This window comes from Homarus americanus, unplaced genomic scaffold (genome assembly GCF_018991925.1).
Source record: "Homarus americanus isolate GMGI-L3 unplaced genomic scaffold, GMGI_Hamer_2.0 scaffold25827, whole genome shotgun sequence".
Classification (NCBI taxonomy): Eukaryota; Metazoa; Arthropoda; class Malacostraca; order Decapoda; family Nephropidae; genus Homarus; species Homarus americanus.
In genome coordinates this window covers 3,338,860-3,361,913 of record NW_024738300.1, presented here as the reverse complement: position 1 = coordinate 3,361,913, position 23,054 = coordinate 3,338,860, and the positions used below count along the sequence as shown (strand labels likewise).

Genomic DNA, 23,054 nt, shown 5'->3' with positions numbered 1-23,054 from the left:
GTTGATGTCTGGGTGTCAGCGCTTATTACCCAGTATTAGTTCCTGGTCTCTTTAAACCAACATATTTTTCAGGTAGTAACAACTTCAAACTTGGAATATACACCGACATTTGCTTTGCTTATACTGTACTATTGTCTAGTGCCTTCAGAGTACCGATATAACACAGTGTGAACATGCTTTGTATTATTAAAGCTTTAAAGTCTACCGGATACTTGTGAAAATAACCGAATATAAAATAAAATAATCATTATAATATTGAACTTTATCTTAAAAGCAAAAACAGTCAAAGAACATCTTAGATTCTCATTTCACAAAGACATGAAATCAAATCTCACAAATATTACCATGAACACTCGAATCGGGAAAGAGTAAGTATTACTCCTGTGATATTGTTGTGATACCTATCTGTACAATATACAGTATACTTCAAATTGACCTGATAATATATTTGTGATTAAACATTAATCGTAGACCCTGCTGGTAGCTTCTCTTTAACTGAATAATTTCGCATATGTACGACAGTTTCGGAGAAGATTTACTCCGTCATTACGCATTAAAATAAATAAAATGTAAAAGAAAACAAAACACGTAGCAATATAGACCTTATACAATAATGCAACAAACTCTTGTCCCAACTCTTTTTTTGTGAAATGGAGCTGGAAAATATTAATAAAAACGCACACAATATTTTTATGTATGCTATCATGTAAAAATCTGGTTGACGTGCAGGTGTGTGCTTTTAAAAAGGCATTACGTATCAGCCTAGTCACACGCAAATGTCACACTACTTTTATATGCTAACCAATCGTCTTCGATTTTATTGGCGACGACGACCAATCAGGAACAAGCACAATTTTCAGCAGGGATAACACGCTCTAGATGACTTGGTGTTGCCTCCCGTTGCGAGTCATTGTTTTGCTCGTCGCCTGATCAACACCACCTGTGGATCTGCAGTCCTTTGTCTCTAAACAACAGTAAGCAGACACATAACGCAAGAGGTGTAGTTCATTTGTTGGCAGCGGAACGGGCCTTTGAAATATAAGATTTCAGTCTCATAATGTATTGAACATCAGTTTTTCGTGACTAATAGTAAGGGACTCATAATACCCAAATACCGTTTCACTTGATTTTCCTTTTTACTCTTTGTGTTGAATTACTGATGTCAAAAGAAATTTTAGGTCTCAGGAATGTTCTGGCCAAGTCCCGAAAATAATATAACATGCCAAATTGTATGTCTCCCTAGTTCTAAAGTATAGATATTTGATCCCAGCAATGCGTTTATTTTTTCTGATAATTTGTTTATCGGTGCAAGAATTACTTGTCAAACATTAATTTCCCTAACATTCCAGTGATTAAACGAAAAAAAAAGGCAAGCCAGCCGGAGTATTGCTATCAAACACAAGTCCTGTAATATTTGGTTTGATATTATTAATTAAAAACAAATTAAAATACCAAAGCTATTGAGTTAGATGATATAAATACCAAAAGCGTTCAAACCCCATCTCAAACTCTTTCACCTCTACATTTTATTCTTCCTGTTTTCATTTACATTTCACAAAATAATCCAAACCTGGAAGTTGTATACATTTTCGACATATAAACTTAGTTACAACAATTCATCTTGTCCAACATTGTTTTCAATTTACTTGTGTAGTGTTCATATCCCCTAGTATTTAATTCCTATAAAATATTATGAAATGTAGCAGCACATGCTCATTATATATATATATATATATATATATATATATATATATATATATATATATATATATATATATATATATATATATATATATATATATATATATATATATATATAAATGCTGATAACCACAAGGAAACAAGGAAACACGAAGTTCCCGAGCACTTTCGTGTAATTCACATCTTCAGGGGTGAGTACAGACTAAGGAGTATAAATATATCTATAATATTGGCTTGAACCTTAAGTACCCTAGGTCATTTATAGACAAATGCCTTAACATTACTAAGAAATCTTTTTATAGAACTGATCCTAAGCCAACCCATGACAAAAAGAATCTCTTACTATTACTATTTAACAAAAATTTCTCTGAAATTCCTGTACAACTATAAACCTGGAACGTTAATGTGACATTTAAAAATTCATGCACTGTAAAACAAATGTTAATTAAGAACTCCCCCAACAATGCAGGCGGCTGTATTTACAAGGTTCCTCGCAAGGAATGTAATATGTTCTACTTAGGCCAGACAGGTAAAATCTTATTACTAGACTTAAACAACATAAATATAGTGTTAGGACAGGCCAGGAATCCAATGCTCTGTTTATTCATATGAGAGATAATAAGCACTGCACTGACTGAGATAATGCCTCCTCAGTATTACCTTGTAATTCAATTGTCAGTAGGAACATTACAGAATTCAGTCTCATTAAACATACAGAATCTGTCAAAATGAATTTGAGTAATGGTATGTACAAACTGGATAATTTTGTGATTAAGAAGATTTGTAACCAGGTGAGAAGGTTGGGTCATCTATCTAATATACTATAGGAATAGGCGTGTGTCTGTTTGTCTGTCTGTCTGTTTGTTTGTGTGTGTGTGTGTGTGTATGTGTGTGTGTGTGTGTGTGTGTGTGTGTTTGTTCTGGGCAGCCGAAACGGCACAATCGTTTTTCATCAAACTTTGTGGAAAAATCGCAAAAAAATTCGTAGAGTGAAACAAACCTGGTCCCATATCGATGGTTTCTTTAGGAAGCCATTACTTAACACTTTTATTTATGCTGGAAAACGATGGAAGTCTACGGACGTGGCTCACCCTCATTCGCTGTACGCTGTCAGCCCATGATTGCAGTTACCGTTGGGCTCCCTCCTCCTCCCCCCACTTTTTTCTTAGCCTACTTTTTTTTTTAATACTGTTTGGATTAGTAAAGGAAGGAAGATGAGTAAATAGAAGAATAAAGAAGGGGAAACACAAAATAGTTAGAGAAACAGGTGGGGGGGAGCTGAGTTTCATCATGCGTCTGGATGCGCAGTTTCAACGTTACCAGTGACCTTACAGCTACAGTGTATACTTATTCCTGTGGGTGACTGTACATGAAAAAGGAGAAGAGATAAAAGATAATAACAGGAATGCATGGAGATTGATTGATTGATACGTTTATTGAGATACAAAAAACATTAATACATCTCAAAGGGATGAAGTGACATAAGTCATCCTCACCCCAGTCCAGGAATGTCCCTCTCAGGACTCACATAAATCCCTAATATTTCATATAATTAGTTATAGTACATAGTTATATTCTAGATGCAAAATTTCTATATTTCTTTAATATTTCATCTATTTTCCCATTTCCAAACATCCACTCTATTTGCATGGGGACATTATTTATATGGGCATTTCTATATACATTAAGCAATGGGCATTTCAGTATATAATGTGGCAGGGTATGGGATCTGGATGTTCTACAAACTCTACATTCTTTATCCTGTTCACTTCTCTCAGCTCCAAGTTCCCAATAATATTTATATCCTAATCTTAACCTCATATACACTGAATCTTTCCACCTACTCCTATCTTTCCCATATGTAAATTTTGTGTTCATGAGAACATGATGGTAATGTTTCATTGTTTCACTTTTCTCGTATATTTCATTCCTTTTGAAATTATCTTCTATTGATTGTATTTTCCGTAATTTGCTCCTTAATTGCTTCAAGGTTTTAGTACATATTATGTCGATCTCGGCCTTTTCCGTGGCTCTTTTTGCTATTATATCTACTGCTTCATTAAGACCAATGCCTACATGTGAAGGGACCCATACAAATTGAACATTATGGCCATTTTTCCTTATTGTATTTACTAATTTTCTACATGAACCAATAATGTGTCCAAAGACTGGACTCCCACTGTTCAAAGAATCCAAAGCTGCCCTACTATCAACAAAAAAATATGCATCTTTATACCTCTTTACAACATTTTCCAATCCTACTAACATTGCATATAACTCAGCTTGTGTTGATGAAATAAAACTGCTCAACCGAAGTCCAATTTTGATGTCATCATTTCCTTGTTCTGTGTACTGTCTTATAAGGATCCCGCACCCTGCCCTGCCACTTGACATAACTGAACCGTCACAATATACATGCAATGTGTTTATTTTAGGCAAATTACTAATCTTATTCCCATATAAAGCCCTTAACTGTCCTGGTTCATGTAATGATTTCTTCATTGTGAGAGGCACTACGTCTAACTCTACTTCTCGTTCTTCCCAGGGTGGATTCATACAACTTTTCTGAACAGCTGTACACCAGTCTGCCAGATTACATTTTTTAATAATATTTACTAATCCATTCATGTATCCTCTCTTGCCTTGCCTGCAGAAGGTGCGTTTATTTTTTAAACCATCATTTATATCTTGTACAAATTTACCCCCACTGTTCCCTCTCATTAATCGAACTGCTGCAACTGTATTTATTTCATTGACCCTCTGTGAAATGCTCTGTAACCTTAGTTCCATTTTCATTATCTCAATCATTGCATTCTTTTGACACCCTAAAATTATTCTCATTGCTTCATTTTGCACGATCTCAAGCTTCCGTAGCCTTCCTTCACCAGTACAAGAGAGGACAGGTGCTGCATAGTCTATAAGTGATCTGATGGTAGAAATATACATCATTCTCAGTATGGGTACCCCAGCACCTTTACCTCAACATGCTAGAGCCTTCAAGGGCTGTAATCTTGCTCTACATTGAGTGAGGACATGATATATTTCTGCCTCTTTACTTTCACAAGTAAAGCCAATATACATTCCTAAATATTTATACTTTGACACTTTCTCAACAATTTTTCCATTTAGAAAAACGGATTCAGTTCCTCTTCCTTTACATTCACACTTGGTTTTTTCTTCATTGATAACTAAGCCCATCTTTTGAGAAAGAACACTAAAATTATTTAATGCAATCTGCAAATTTTTTTACAGAGTTTCCTTGAAATAAGATGTCATCTGCATAAATGATGGTTACAACTCCTTTGGGATATTTGTGTGAGGCTATCTTGTTCATTAACACATTAAATAACATTGGACTCAATACTCCCCCTTGGGGAGTGCCTAGTTCAAGTGCTCTTTCCTCAGACAAACATCCCTGATACCATACACAGATTCTCCTTCCATGCAAGTAGTCACCTATCCAGTGGCAGCACTGATACCCCTAATTGCAGCAGATCATTTCTGCTACTTCTGTGGCTTCCGCTCAAATATATATAAATCCATAAACTCTACATCTGTCTGCATCATTTGATAAACATTTGCATTTCCCTTCCAAATGCATGGAGAAGATGACTACAATAGACACAGGGTGAATATAGACAGTGAAATAGACAGGAAGTTGACAAAAATAGACAGATTCAAACATGCACAAATAGACAATATGGCAACTAACATGACAGACAGACAGCTGACTGTCTGGTTCACATTACACAAACAGGCAGACACACGCCAACAACGGATAAGACAGACAGATTTGACGACACAAAGAGTACAGACGGGCTGACATTCAAACATCACGCAGACTAACAGACAGTTGGGATGGCAGTAGACAGGACGGATAGACTTGAGAAAGATTAGAAGTCATTTATAAACAAGAATAACACCAAATTGACCATAGCTGCATCGGTGAGGGTAGGAGGTCTTACATCCACCTGCGTAAATAATAAAACGAATTGAAAACTAACACCCTCGTGCGGAAAGACCATCGATGGTCGGTCAGTCATGTGAGATGGGCCTAAAAGTGACTAATGTACATGATGACTATGATGACTTAACACAGGTGATGACTTAAGCAGATGGTGACTAATCTACCCAGAATCAAGGTCACTTCTCTTCATAAAATAATTTATCTCGGAATGATCATCGGTGATTTATAATATTTTTTTTTTTTTATGATTTTAACCTCTCCTTATGGCGAATATTTCTTTAACTAATTATTCTAACCTTTATTCTATTCCTTCCTATAGTATACTAGATACTTACAGTACCTAGTAACCACGACCATGATTATAACAACCACGACCATGATTATAACAACCACAACCTTGATTATAACAACCACGACCATGATTATAACACCTACGACTATGATCATAACAACCACGACCATGATTATAACAACCAAGTCCATGATTATAACAACCATGACTATGATTATAACAACCACAACTATGATCATAATCGCGACAATGATTATAACAACCACGACCATGATTATAACAACCACGACCACGATTATAACGACCACGACCATGATTATAACAACCACGACCATCTGGAAAATGATGTCAGCCGGACGACGGTTATGCGCTAGCCAAGCACAAGCTTTCGTACTTTCACGCCTCGGTAAGCTGAACCACCAGACTCGTCACCGGGCACAAAGGGCCCATGATCACTTGTCTTACCTGATGACCTGACTATGGACAGCAACTGTGCTTAGAGATGGCATGGTCAATTTCTTTGGATTAAGATGATTAATAAGGGTCACTGCCTTATGACCGAAAAGTTGTGAACCCCTTCTGTCCCCGAGGGACATCATTTCACTCTCCTCTACTGTACATATTAGCCTTCTCAAGTATTACTCCTTAGTCTGTACTCACCCCTGAAGATGCGAATTACACGAAAGCGCTTGGGAACTTCGTGTTTTCTTGTAGTTATCAGCATATACTTGGATCATTCGGACCTACAGTGATTTACTTGCATATATATATATATATATATATATATATATATATATATATATATATATATATATATATATATATATATATATATATATATATATATATATATATATCATGTAAATCACAATGAAAACGTGGATAAGATAAATCTTGATAAAATCACACGGGAAAATGGAAACAACGGAATACCTTGGCTTTCGTCTTTATTCAAGACATCTTCAGAGGCAACTGGATTACATGGACAGAGAGGAGGCTTAAATATACAGGGTGACCTAAAAACATGAGGTCAGGTCATAAAGATGTAGCAAATGTAATTAATTGTAGGTCAGACAGGAAAACCACTGCAGCTCAGAATCAAACAACATAAGTATAATATCAGAACTGCATCTGAAAGCAGTGCCTTGTTCGTTCATGTTAGGAATAATAATCACCCCATTGCTTGGGAAAAAAGCTTAGAAGTATTCAAATCATCTTGTGTCACAGAAAGACTTCTGGTTGAAGCTAGTTTGATTAAGGAATTAAAATCAATAAACCTTAGTGATGGTCAGTTCAAAACTGATAATATGTTACATAAATTTATTTGTCAGTGGCCCAAGGTTAAAAATGCTTTGAAAACCTTTGATCTTGATGTATGATAGTTATTTTGTGGGTCCCTTTTTTCTGACCTGACCTGTCTAGTCACGTCATCACCCTTCTCTTAAGCTCCTCTACGTGTGTGTTGGTGTGGGGATTAGTGGATGTCATCATTATGACCTGACCTCATGTTTTTAGGTCACCCTGTATATTTAAGCCTCTCTCTGTCCATGTAATCCAGTTGCCTCTGCACCTCACCCCTTTAGCGTGCTAAATGCAGCATTTGTCTTCTCTTCTCTCCTTTTCTCTCCCGCTAACACTCGACCCCCCTAAAAAAAAGACAGCACTGCCCTCATGTGCTGAGAGAACAACTTAGAACCCACCTTCAACTCTGTACTATTCCACTCGCAGCTAGCAACTCCATTTCTTCCTAGCCCAACTCAATCCAACCAGAACATCACGCTCCCCTTTTGCCTGGCCCTTAACTAGAGAACCAATGTCAAAATTAATACCAGCCCAAAACAAACATGCTCTCCTTTGGCCTGGCCCTTGAACTAAGAGGAACCAGTGTCAAAAAAAATACTCAGTCCAAACAAACATGCTCTCCTTTTGCCTGGCCCTTGAGCTAAGAGGAACCAGTGTCAAAACAATACTCAGTCCAAAACAAACATGCTCTCCTTTTGCCTGGCCCTTGAGCTAAGAGGAACCAGTGTCAAAAAAATACTCAGTCCACGTCTCCGAACCTCATGCCGGCAGACCAACCCTCTGACAATGTACCAGTCCATCTTAGTGAGGCCCTGGACATTACAACCGTACTCTCAATCCCGCTCATGACAGCAACTCAATCCCGCTCATTACAGCAACTCAATCCCGCTCATGACAGCAACCACTACTCAACGCACATCTCTGACCTAACCATCTCTCCAATCCCCTCTGCCCTACTCACAACTCCTCCAACTCACCCCCTACAACCTGCCTTTTCTCATTACCATGCACCCTAAACTGTAATCGGTCGGCTTCGTCTTGTCTCTCAGCTGGAGGGCTCGATCAACCTCTCTGAACTACTTACGTACCCCTATATTTCCCACTTGGACCTCACACTTCCTTGACTGCTGGACGTGTGCCTGACATTCACCCCTTGTTTCCTCCCTGAACCGTTGAATGTGTGCCTGAGACTCCCACTTGAACCTGTTTACCTGTGCTTGATAATCCCTCTTTAGGTCTCCGAACTCCTCTCTCAGCTGTACCAAGGTCCCGCGGCCGTCTCTCTTCCTCCTCATACACATCTCTACTGTCAAGCCTAACCAACTCAGTCCGGGCACAAGGATGAGCATCAGTGCGAGTTCAATCCCTACCATTACTAACCAACACATGATGGCGTTCATTATCCCAACCACAGTACTATCAGTCACGACATTAAAAACTACGCTCTGCTACCATTTGTAACCGGTCGGAATTTGCTGGACTTTAATTTCTCACTTGACTTGGGGTTTATTAAAATTTAATAGATGGTAAAGGCAGTGGAAGCGCCCCTTTGAGAAAAATCCCGAACCAGCACAAGAACACTTAAATCTACTACACAAAATGAACTGTCCGTGACCCGTGGAAGGATAGCATCTGTGACTGGGATGAATGAGACACACTGTAAAATTTAGACACTTATATTCCCTCCAACACTACAAACACAATCAAATAATGGTACACCAATATGCGCACCTCTTAACTTAAACTTTAAACACTACTCTGGGGAATAAAAGTTATACATGACATAGAAATTATAGAAACACAGGCAACAATAAATTTGAAGTATTAAGAAATGTTGCTTGCACACATGAACAGGCCTTAAGGGCTTTCACAAAATAATATCAGTCACTTAGGAAATGGTACTAAAAAATAAGAAATTAAATACTCCACAATGAATAGGCCTTAAGGGTCTTCAACAAAATAATATCAGTCACTGAGGAATGGTAATAAAAGATAAGAAATTAAATACTCTACAATGAATAGGCCTTAAGGGCTTTCAGCAAAATAATATCACTCAACAAAATTATAGCACCCCAACAGGTGTACACTTCCTAACCTAACCTAACCACTGCTCTGGGGAACAAGGTTATACCTGAGATCAGAATTATGAAGAATTAGAGGCATTAAAAGAATCAAATCACAGTATCACTCTGGTTCCACTTAATGGCACAAACATTAAAAAAAACACTACTATCAAAATTATTTAAGAAATATTAAACTACACACGTCAAGATAATATCAGTCTGAGGAATGGTGTTAACTACACCCGTGATAAGGAAGATAAAATGTTCCTCTAGGTATCTCCTAGAGTCCTAGACTCACGGTCTCAGTGTGTGACCATTAATATACTCAGATAGCCTCAGTGTACTCCCAGTGCGTCCATGGGCAGGAAGAGAGTGAGCCAATCAGACCTTGTGCAGTTGAGAGAAACTTTAGCTTCCCGTTAGCAAGAGGGTTTCACTAGCTGCTCGGGACATGTGGGGTTGTGCACCGGAGTGGTAAGAACTGATCACCCACTGCTGATGCTGGTCCCGTGTCGTGTTAGTTGTCGGGAGCACTCGTTCACTCAAGAGATCCTTTGCTACCCCGCTAAACAGTGACAGGCCTACACTGATCGGTCCAATGGCGACAATCGCCACCCTCAATCATCAACGGCAGTCTCAAACGGCAGTCAATCTCTCGCAGTCAACTCCGGTCAACTCCAATCAAGTGGGTTCTGACGGAAACCCTGAAATGAACTCACTGTTAGCTCTAGTAAACTTTATCACTGCCCTATCTAACCCTGTCTGAGATCGAATGAGACTTACTTGTTATACTGCAATAGCGCAGCACAGGTGACTAGGCCACGTGACTATTTCTGTGATGGACGCGCGGAACGTCTTGTCTGTGTGAATGCTCTCCGGGACTGGGGCCTAGCCAGCGTCGCGTCTCCTCAAGGCGTTAGCTTGGTCCTACGTGATATATTTACCGCCTAACTAATAACTCCTTGGGACACCCGTAACATTATTCAGACTGCTAAACGATCTATAATAATTTCAAATTCAATAATAGTCCCTTAACTTCATGAATCGCATCATTATTAATTCGGTAAATCACATTTAATATCATATAGGCCTAGTTCCGCAATCTCTCGCTACGAGCAGGCAGCGCTCCCTCCCCTCAGATGACCTTGAACGCTCAGTATCACTCATGGCGGGGCATTTGAAATTACTCTGAAATTTCTGGATATCACAATCGACCCCCCTAAAAAAAAGACAGCACTGTCCTCATGTGCTGAGAAAACATGCATACGACCCCCCTAAAATTTTGTTCTAAGGACTGCACCTCACCCCTTTAGCGTGCTAAATGCAGCATTTGTCTTCTCTTCTCTCCTTTTCTCTCCCGCTAACACTCGACCCCCCTAAAAAAAGACAGCACTGCCCTCATGTGCTGAGAGAACAACTTAGAACCCACCTTCAACTCTGTACTATTCCACTCGCAGCTAGCAACTCCATTTCTTCCTAGCCCAACTCAATCCAACCAGAACATCACGCTCCCCTTTTGCCTGGCCCTTAACTAGAGAACCAATGTCAAAATTAATACCAGCCCAAAACAAACATGCTCTCCTTTGGCCTGGCCCTTGAACAAAGAGGAACCAGTGTCAAAAAAATACACAGTCCAAAACAAGCATGCTCTCCTTTTGCCTGGCCCTTGAACTAAGAGGAACCAGTGTCAAAACAATACTCAGTCCAAAACAAACATGCTCTCCTTTTGCCTGGCCCTTGAGCTAAGAGGAACCAGTGTCAAAACAATACTCAGTCCAAAACAAACATGCTCTCCTTTTGCCTGGCCCTTGAGCTAAGAGGAACCAGTGTCAAAAAAATACTCAGTCCACGTCTCCGAACCTCATGCCGGCAGACCAACCCTCTGAAAATGTACCAGTCCATCTTAGTGAGGCCCTGGACATTACAACCGTACTCTCAATCCCGCTCATGACAGCAACTCAATCCCGCTCATGACAGCAACCACTACTCAACGCACATCTCTGACCTAACCATCTCTCCAATCCCCTCTGCCCTACTCACAACTCCTCCAACTCACCCCCTACAACCTGCCTTTTCTCATTACCATGCACCCTAAACTGTAATCGGCCGGCTTCGTCTTGTCTCTCAGCTGGAGGGCTCGATCAACCTCTCTGAACTACTTACGTACCCCTATATTTCCCACTTGGACCTCACACTTCCTTGACTGCTGGACGTGTGCCTGACATTCACCCCTTGTTTCCTCCCTGAACCGTTGAATGTGTGCCTGAGACTCCCACTTGAACCTGTTTACCTGTGCTTGATAATCCCTCTTTAGGTCTCCGAACTCCTCTCTCAGCTGTACCAAGGTCCCGCGGCCGTCTCTCTTCCTCCTCATACACATCTCTACTGTCAAGCCTAACCAACTTAGTCCGGGCACAAGGATGAGCATCAGTGCGAGTTCAATCCCTACCACTACTAACCAACACATGATAGCGTTCATTATCCCAACCACAGTACTATCAGTCACGACATTAAAAACTACGCTCTGCTACCATTTGAAACCGGTCGGAATTTGCTGGACTTTAATTTCTCACTTGACTTGGGGTTTATTAAAATTTAATAGATGGTAAAGGCAGTGAAAGCGCCCCTTTGAGAAAAATCCCGAACCAGCACAAGAACACTTAAATCTACTACACAAAATGAACTGTCCGTGACCCGTGGAAGGATAGCGTCTGTGACTGGGATGAATGAGACACACTGTAAAATTTAGGCACTTATATTCCCTCCAACACTACAAACACAATCAAATAATGGTACACCAACATGCGCACCTCTTAACTTAAACTTTAAACACTACTCTGGGGAATAAAAGTTATGCAAGACATAGAAATTATTAGAAACACAGGCAACAATAAATTTGAAGTATTAAGAAATGTTGTTTGCACACATGAACAGGCCTTAAGGGCTTTCACAAAATAATATCAGTCACTTAGGAAATGGTACTAAAAAATAAGAAATTAAATACTCCACAATGAATAGGCCTTAAGGGTCTTCAACAAAATAATATCAGTCACTGAGGAATGGTAATAAAAGATAAGAAATTAAATACTCTACAATGAATAGGCCTTAAGGGCTTTCAGCAAAATAATATCACTCAACAAAATTATAGCACCTCAACAGGTGTACACTTCCTAACCTAACCTAACCACTGCTCTGGGGAACAAGGTTATACCTGAGATCAGAATTATGAAGAATTAGAGGCATTAAAAGAATCAAATCACAGTATCACTCTGGTTCCACTTAATGGCACAAACATTCAAAAAAACACTACTATCAAAATTATTTAAGAAATATTAAACTACACACGTCAAGATAATATCAGTCTGAGGAATGGTGTTAACTACACCCGTGATAAGGAAGATAAAATGTTCCTATAGGTATCTCCTAGAGTCCTAGACTCACGGTCTCAGTGTGTGACCATTAATATACTCAGATAGCCTCAGTGTACTCCCAGTGCGTCCATGGGCAGGAAGAGAGTGAGCCAACCAGACCTTGTGCAGTTGAGAGAAACTTTAGCTTCCCGTTAGCAAGAGGGTTTCACTAGCTGCTCGGGACATGTGGGGTTGTGCACCGGAGTGGTAAGAACTGATCACCCACTGCTGATGCTGGTCCTGTGTCGTGTTAGTTGTCGGGAGCACTCGTTCACTCAAGAGATCCTTTGCTACCCCGCTAAACAGTGACAGGCCTACACTGATCGGTCCAATGGCGACAATCGCCACCCTCAATCATCAACGGCAGTCTCAAACGGCAGTCAATCTCTCGCAGTCAACTCTGGTCAACTCCAATCAAGTGGGTTCTGACGGAAACCCTGAAATGAACTCACTGTTAGCTCTAGTAAACTTTATCACTGCCCTATCTAACCCTGTCTGAGATCGAATGAGACTTACTTGTTATACTGCAATAGCGCAGCACAGGTGACTAGGCCACGTGACTATTTCTGTGATGGACGCGCGGAACGTCTTGTCTGTGTGAATGCTCTCCGGGACTGGGGCCTAGCCAGCGTTGCGTCTCCTCAAGGCGTTAGCTTGGTCCTACGTGATATATTTACCGCCTAACTAATAACTCCTTGGGACACCCGTAACATTATTCAGACTGCTAAACGATCTATAATAATTTCAAATTCAATAATAGTCCCTTAACTTCATGAATCGCATCATTATTAATTCGGTAAATTACATTTAATATCATATAGGCCTAGTTCCGCAATCTCTCGCTACGAGCAGGCAGCGCTCCCTCCCCTCAGATGACCTTGAACGCTCAGTATCACTCATGGCGGGGCATTTGAAATTACTCTGAAATTTCTGGATATCACATATATATATATATATATATATATATATATATATATATATATATATATATATATATATATATATATATATATATATATATATATATATCACAAAGCAATTTACAGTGATTTACTTTGCATATATATAGATATATATATATATATATATATATATATATATAGATATATATATATATATATATATATATATATATATATATATATAGATATATAGATATATATATATAGATATATATATATATATATATATATATATATATATATATATAGATATATATATATAGATATATATATATATATATATATATATATATATATATATATATATATATATAAATATATATATAGATATATATATATATATATATATATATATATATATATATAGATATATAGATATATATATATATATATATATATATATATATATATATATATATATATATAGATATATATATATATATATATATATATATATATATATATATATATATATATATATATATATATATATATATAGATTTTGGATAAAATCACACGAAAATGGAAACATTATATTTATTATTTACATGATATATATATATATATATATATATATATATATATATATATATATATATATATATATATATATATATATATATATATATATATATATATATATATATATATATATATATACTGATAACCACAAGGAAAAAGAAAACACGAAGTTCCCAAGCATTGCATTGAGGGGGATAATGCCTCCTTAATATTACCTTGTAATTCAATTGACAGTAGGAACATTATAGAATCTAGTCTCATTAAACATACCGAATCCGTTAACATGAATTTGAGTAACAGTATGTACAAATTGGACAATTTTGTAATTAAGAAGATTTGTAACCAGGTGAGAAAGTTGGGTCAGTTTTCCCTCTGACCTGACTACCGACCACTGCGGTGCTTTTGTAAAGATTAGTAGGGTCATTACCTATACTTGACCTCTGTATATATATAACTTGTTCTGCACTTCTATTTTAGTCTGTACTCACCCCTGAAGATGTGAATTACACGAAAGTGCTTGGGAAATTCGTGTTTTCTTTTTCTTTGTGGTAATCAGCATATACCTGGATCAAACGCACCTACAGTGATTTATTTGCATATATATATATATATATATATATATATATATATATATATATATATATATATATATATATATATATATATATATATATATATATATATATATATATATATATATATATATATATAGTCCGTGCTATTGGGCTAATGAAATATATATATATATTGTTACGAGTTGGGGATTTAGAATATAGTTAAATCTACCCAGATCCCAACAGGCAACAATAAAAAACAAAAAGACAATCGGACTATAAAAGGGTAGACAAAGGATGCGAGTTTTTGTTGTGTATAATAAAGTACCATAAATTCCTTAACAAAATATTCAGCTTTCTATAATTTACCCTTAACCATACTTAACCTAAACATTAACAGTATATACATATTTATACAACATACAATAATTTGAAGCAAGGTGGAGGCGGGGAGGCAATAGAAGATTACAAATACTTAAGTGCGGAGCTGAGATGGCTGACGAGTAAGGGTGAGTATTGTAGAAGACGGTAGGTAGTCACTGTGCCGTAGGGTTCTAGGATAGGTGATCCTGTGGTCACTTCCCAGAGTGAACTGAACTCTCATCGATCTGGAGCTGACGAAGAAAACTTTGAGGAGGTGACGCAACAACCAGGATATGGAGAAGGGAAACCCCAGAGTGGTAACTAAGAGTAGTCGTACTCGGGTTTCGTCCCTAGATGGCGTTGCTCGTGGTGCTGGGTAGGTAGATCAGGACAACAGATGGCGTGGTTCGTAGTGCTGGGTAGGTAGATCATGAAAATTGGTGGCGTGGTTCGTAACACCCCCCCTCCAAAGACCTCCATAGCGCCGGCGCGAAGGAGGTGATCACCTGGTGCGTCTGGAGAGTAGCTGCTGCATTTCCACTGGAGCTCGGGATAAGGAGTCCGCAATCAGGTTGTCCACCCCCTTTATGTGCCGGACTTGTAGATTATAGGGCTAGGTGAGGAGAGCCCAGCAAAGGATTCGCTGGTTAGAGGTCTTGTTGGTTTGGATGAAAGCGAGTGGGTTATGGTCGGTGAAGACTAGGGTTGTTTGTGGGCAAGACTGGAGGTAACATTCAAACTTCTTTATTGCCAACACCAGAGCCTCCTTCTCTATGGTCGAGTAGTTGGTCTGATGCTTTTTCAACTTGGCGGAGTAGTATGCCACAGGGTGAAGGACATCAGTGGTAGGCTCGGGTTATAGGAGCACAGCCCCCACTCCGACACCGCTAGCGTCGCTTTGCAGATGGAAGGGCAAGGTGTAGTAAGAGGGGTGGACTACAGGCTTGGAGGCAAGGAAGGCTTTGAGGCGGTGGAAAGACTGGTCGCACCTCTGGTTCCAGATGTAAGGGACCGCAGAACTGGTAAGGGCTGTGAGGGGTCCGGCCACGCTGGAGAAGTTACTGCAGAACCGACGATAGTAGCCGCACATCCCCAGGAAGCGCACGAGTTCCTTCCTCGTCCTTGGAGTGGGGAAGGACAAGATGGCTTTAACGTTTGCGTCCTTGGGTCTCATCATACCATGCCCAACGATATGTCCCAGGTAAGTCACTGAGGCCCGGCCAAAAGCAGATTTAGCCAGGTTTATGGTGAATCCAGTCTCTTGCAGTCGTGCCAACAGTATCTCCAAACGCACCAGATGTTCATCCCAGCCGTCCGACACCACCACCAGGTCATCCAGGTAGGCGAACGTCCCACCTAGGTCCTGAATTAGGTAATTGATGGCCCTCTGGAATGTGGGCGGAGCATTAGAAAAGCCAAACGCCATAACCAAATATTGAAAAAGACCAAATGGAGTTATAAATGCCGAGATTATTTTTGTCCTATCCGTGAGTCCCACTTGATAATATCATTTTAATAAGTCCACCGTACTGATAAATTTGGCACAGCCTATGCTGTCTATCATATCTTCAATCAAAGGTAAAGGGTAGGAGTCTGAGACAGTGACCTGGTTCACTTTACGATAATCGGTACAGAAACGAAAAGTGCTATCGGGTTTTGGAATGAGAAGGCAAGGTGAAGCCCAGGGGGAGGTACTAGGCTCAGCTAAGTTATGTTTTAACAAAAAATCTACCTCCTTTTTCATAATCTCTCTTTTTTGTGGATTTAGTCGATATGCTGATTGCCTAATGGGTTGTACATCATCTGAGATTAGCTTAATATCATGTTTAAGTATATTGCAAAACCCTGGGAGGTTTGACGTGACTTTATGAAATGTTGATAATAACTTAGTGAGATCTTTTGCTTGAGATGGATTCAGAACAGAAAAATACTCATCCAAGTTGTTGAGTATGTGACTGTTAGCAGGGTTTTCTTTAGGTAGAGGGAAGTCTAAATTCTCCAATAGGTCCATGTCATCTGTCTCCGGCCCTGACAAAACCGTATGCAATACATGTAGGCTCATAGCCTCTGGGATGTCTTCCTCTGACTGCCTGGAATAGTAAAGTTTCATGAGGTTAATGTGAACAAGTTGTGAATCTTTTCTTCGATCAGGAGTATGGACTATATAGTTGAGGGGAGATAGTTTATTAGCATTGATTTGAAAGTTTTGATGGAACCGTTCCAAGCAACCTTGGGATTGTGGGTGGTAAGCCGAAGACGTGCAATGGTCCACACTGAGGTCTTTCATCACCTGTTTGAAAAGATTGCTCGTAAAATTGGTGCCCTGATCGGATTGGATCTCTTTAGGAATGCCCACTGAAGTGAAAAGGTGCAAAAGAGGTTTGATTACATTTTTTGAAGTGATGCTTTTAAGGGGAAAAGCCTCAGGATAACGTGTACTGGTATCCATAACTGAGCAGGAATTGATTTCCCTTCTTAGTCTTTGGTAATGGGCCCACACAATCCACAACAATCTTTTCAAATGGTGTAGAAAATACTGGGATGGGCTTAATGGGAGCTGCTGGTATACTTTCATTTGGTTTTCCTACCATTTGACAAATATGACAAGATTTTAGGTACTTTGACACATCCTTCCTAAGTCCAGGCCAGTAATAGTGTTGGAGGAGCTTTTTATATGTTTTCAGGATTCCCAAATGTCCTGAAATACCATCATGGGCAAGGGCAATTAATGCTGGTCTGACTGAGGAGGGAATTACCACTTGATGTATTTCAGACCACGTGTCTAGATGGGCAAGCTGAGGGGGACTATAGGCCCTCATCAAAACCCCTTCCTGATAATAAAAACACGGAAGGGTGTTAAAATCTTTACACTCAACTGCTGCATGATGAAGTTTATTCAAAGATGGATCACATTGTTGGGCTTTAATGAGCTCATTCTTACTAATGGTCTTATTGTACAGATCTTCTGTGGGTAGGAAGATATTGGAGGTGGTTTTAGATGAAGAGGGCCCATTTCGCACACTCTGTGACCGGGTGACAGCACAAGATGGGAAAAGGTGAGGAATAGTTTCTTCAAGGTCAGTGGTGGAGTTGACAGGTAAGGGAGAGTCGACTGTCTTTATGTTGGGAACCACTAGATCTCCTACCAAGTCATTACCCAATAATAAATGAATGCCGCTCACAGGCATTGGATCTTTCCTAATGGCTATTTGCACTTCCCCAGTAATCAAGGGACATTGGAGGTGCACTTTAGCTAAGGGATAGGAAGAATGGGATGAGAGATCTGAAATTAGAACACTCATTAGTAAATGCGGTAGATATATCAGGAATGACGTTAAACAGGAGGATAGATTGTGCTGCGCCCGTATCACGTAGTATACGAATAGGGAAAGAACGAGACCCCTCTATGATTGAAAATTTTTCCCTCATAGGTGAATGAAGAGAAGAGATCCTGATGGGGCCTTTCCACATTGGTGGTTGCTATTGGTTTGGATTTGGGATCCAGGGAACTACTTTTAGCAATTCGACACTTTGGGTGTTTACAAGTCTGGATCGTATGGCCTGGGTTTTTACAGTAAGAACAAGTAAACTTGGTTGCATCAGGGGGGGGGGGTAGGTGTGGGACCTTTCGACCTACCACTCACGCCCCCAAAGTTATCATCAGAGGAGGACCTAACATGTCGGGAAGTACACCACGTTCTCTACTGCCCAGTGACTCCACCAGCAAGGCCTACACATCAGCCAGCTCAGCCGCACGCCCTAAATTAACCTCTCCACGCTCCTCCACATGCTTCAAGATGTGAAATGGTATCTTGCTCTTCCACTCCTCCAGGACTACCAAATTTAACAAATCCTGAAATGTGGAGGTCTCTGTAGCCTCTAACCACTTCTTAAAAAACCTAAGCTTTTCTTGAGCAAACTCAACAAAGGTGTGTGAAAATGGTTTGGTTAGTTTACGAAACTTCTGCCGGTATCCATCTGGCGTGATAGCATAAGAGGTGAGAATATTCTTTTTTACGTTATCATAGTCATCAGTCTGGTCTAAACAGTTATAAACTCTACGAGCCTTACCACATAATTTAGGAACTAACACCGACACCCACTGGTCCTTAGGCCACTCATTCTTCCCGGCTATTTTCTCAAAAGTCCTAAATGACCCGTCCATATCGGATTCATCAAACCCGGGAACAAGGGAAGAAGCATTAGCAGGGTTAAAAGCAGCTAGTTTCTCTTTTAATGCCACTTCTTTTGATTTAAACTCCGATGTTATGGTGACTTCTGTCTCTCTCACCTGTAGTTCTTTCAGTCTAACCTCCTGCTCTATCTTGGCCTGTTCCATCCTTTCCTCATGCTCCAACTTGGCCTGTTCCGACATTCCCTCATGCTCCAACTTGGCCTGTTCCAACTTTTCCTCATGCTCCAACTTGTACTCCAACTTGGCCTGTTCCAACTTGGCCTGTTCCAACTTGGCCTGTTCCAACTTTTCCTCATGCTCCAACTTGTACTCCAACTTGGCCTGTTCCAACTTGGCCTGTTCCAACTTTTCCTCCTGCTCCAACTTGGCCTGTTCCAACTCGAGTTCTTCCATTTTGATTTGGAACTCGAACCTAGCTCGTTCTAGTTCTAAGGCGTCTACTCTTTTTGCTTTTTTTTGAGGGCTAGCCAGACCTGAGGCAATTTCTGAGTGAGGAGGGGTGGTGGATAGTGGTTGAAGTTTCTTGGACATGGGCGTTAATCGGTCAACAGCGGATTCTTTTAAAACTTCTTGTTGAACCAACATTTCAATTACATGATTTTTTAACATTTCCTTAGTCAGTTGCTGTGAAAATGGGATATTGTAATAGTTGGCTATTTCTTTCCATCCTTTCTTCAGGATATGTACACGTAATTTAGCTACGGAAGGATTTTCAATAAAATCCTGGAGATCAAAACCTGAGGTGGCCATTGTTAAGAAAACTAGGATAAATTAACTAATGGTCAAAAGGTAAGATAAGTGGATTACCCTAGAAAATATCACGGCAGTGGATAACCAGAAAGTCCCGGAAACTAACCAAGTTATACCTAGGGAAATTACACTTATGAATATTGTTCTTCTGAGAAGATCCTTAGATAAGGATAAGAGACTTGAAAGAGGAAGGGAGTATTACGGCATTAATATTAAGATCCGGATTAACAACCCTTGAGTTAATTTATGATTTGACCCCGAATGAGATAATGAGAAGAACAATAATTGAGGCTTTATAATTATGGGGTCCTGGTAGAGTGGGGCATCCCAAGATATCACTTCACCCTAAACTAGTGACTATGGAACATCCTACTCTGGAGTGAGGGTACGGCATTAAACAGATCCGGATTCTTCCCTACACTCGATAAGACTTACTACACGACTGCCACGTGTAATAACAGGTAAGCCTTATGACACTTGGAACCTAATATCCGACGTCTGTCACTCTTACTGTACAATAATACCAATATATGCACACACATATGAAGGAAACTTTAAACCACCGTAAAGCAATTGTGAACAGAAGTGACTGGGAGGAATAATTAATAAGGAGTTACAAGCGAGGAAGGAATATAGTACTTAAGGTCGTGTCCTGTCACGGTCGCCATTTGTTACGAGTTGGGGATTTAGAATATAGTTAAAAGTCTACCCAGATCCCAACAGGCAACAACAAAAAAAAAAACAAAGACAATCGGACTAGAAAAGGGTAGACAAAGGATGAGAGTTTTTTTGTGTATAATAAAGTACCATAAATTACTTGACAAAATATTCAGCTTTCTATAATTTACCCTTAACCATACTTAACCTAAACATTAACAGTATATACATATTTATACAACATACAATAATTTGAAGCAAGGTGGAGGCGGGGAGGCAATAGAAGATTACAAATACTTAAGTGCGGAGCTGAGATGGCTGACGAGTAAGGGTGAGTATTGTAGAAGACGGTAGGTAGTCACTGTGCCGTAGTGTTCTAGGATAGGTGATCCTGTGGTCACTTCCCAGAGTGAACTGAACTCTCATCGATATGGAGCTGACGAAGAAAACTTTGAGGAGGTGACGCAACAACCAGGATATGGAGAAGGGAAACCCCGGAGTGGTAACTAAAAGTAGTCGTACTCGGGTTTCGTCCCTAGATGGCGTTGCTCGTGGTGCTGGGTAGGTAGATCAGGACAACAGATGGCGTGGTTCGTAGTGCTGGGTAGGTAGATCATGACAATTGGTGGCGTGGTTCGTAACAATATATATATATATATATATATATATATATATATATATATATATATATATATATATATATATATATATATATATATATATATATATATATATATATATATATATATATATATATATATATATATATATATATATATATATCCCGCAGACGCGGGATAAATGACTCCTAACAACTTCATGTTTCCCGCTTCTACCGATGGCAGTGTGATATTTCAGTGTGATTTTTATCTTTTAAAATATTAGTTTTAGCATAATGTAGTATAAATGATGCGTAATTTGTCTTAGTATGCCTTATTCTGGGTAAAATTAAGTATATATTGAATAAGTCCTCTAAAAGCGTGAATTTGCTACCAGAGTTTAATAGTTAATATTCATGTATAAGATTTCTGATACACTTCCTCCGTACTTGTGTTTCAAATAATGAATGTATCTATCTGTATATAATTTAGCTAAATATCTTTGTCGTCAGAAACGGTTATCCCAACGATTATGAATAAACTCATTTAGAAATACATCATTACTTCAGGACGAAATTGGACAGATTTGAAACTTCCAATTAGCTGTAACTCTTGACGAAGGGGCAGAGCATCTCTTCTCTGCTGGGAAAATACGCACTATAGTCAGAAATCGAACTCTGGTGGTGGCTATCCTTGTTTACAGGCAGAGGTCCCGAGTTCGATTCCTGACTATAATAGTGAGGTACTGTTTGTATATGGAAGTCCGTGTGCTATATGGACTGATGAGATATGTTGTCTCGTGTTTCCTAGCTGGATTCGGTAAAATTCTACTCTGACCACATAGTTGGCACGTGCAATTCCCAATGGAGGTTCACACCGCTTAATAAGCACGATGAACAGGCTTTGTGTGGAATAAAATAAAGTCTAGAAAGACTTTTGTTGTCCTTGTGGTGCAATGGTAACGATACCCGTTCACGCAGAGGTCCAGAGTTCGATTCCCGACCAGTGAGGTATTATATATATATATATATATATATATATATATATATATATATATATATATAAATATTATATGGTTTTGTGTTTGGTCGTGTGTCTATAAGATAAAAAAAATGACTTCGATAAACCCTCTCCACATCTACATAGAGTATATAACAAAAAACAGGACTGCATGAGAAACTAAACTATTTCTTTTATTACATAATTTTGGATCCTAGGTAAAAAAAAAGTTTTACGGTGCAAGTCTTTTACAGTTACATAAAAAATAACAGAAATCACAGTAATAATGTAGACATAGTTACCAACGAAGAACGGAACACAATATGGACTCATCTTCACAATTACTATTATGTAATTTACTGGCGATTTATGGGTTGAATCACACACGGCAGTGCGGGGTAAAATTTTCAATTTATAAATGATATACTCCGACATGGATCTCGGATGAATATACTTTCACTTATTTTAATTCAGGCAAGAAATGCAACCACGACGGCTGACAGATGCTTCTGAGCGCGCAAGGTTCGTGTGGATGTGGGTGGGAGGGATGTCTGCCCGCGCCATAGCAGGAAAGACAGATCGAAGTGTGACAACAGTGTGCAGGTGGATAAGACGTTGGGAAAGAGAGGGCCACGTGTACCGCCGAACTCAATGTAGCAGACCCTACGTTGCCAACTATTTCCACCCTTTGGGTTGGTGTTAGGAAGGGCATCCAGCT

At 39.3% G+C, this 23,054-nt stretch overlaps 1 protein-coding gene across 1 annotated transcript in view; it reads left to right on the top strand.

Annotated features, from left to right (window-relative positions):
* Positions 1-912: 912 nt before the first annotated feature.
* Positions 913-23,054, top strand: part of LOC121874008 — a 37,954-nt gene continuing 15,812 nt past the window's right edge. Inside the window, exon 1 of the mRNA XM_042377885.1 lies at positions 913-974. The gene's annotated coding sequence lies outside the window, so the exon portion shown is untranslated. The remainder of the gene's footprint in view (positions 975-23,054) is intronic.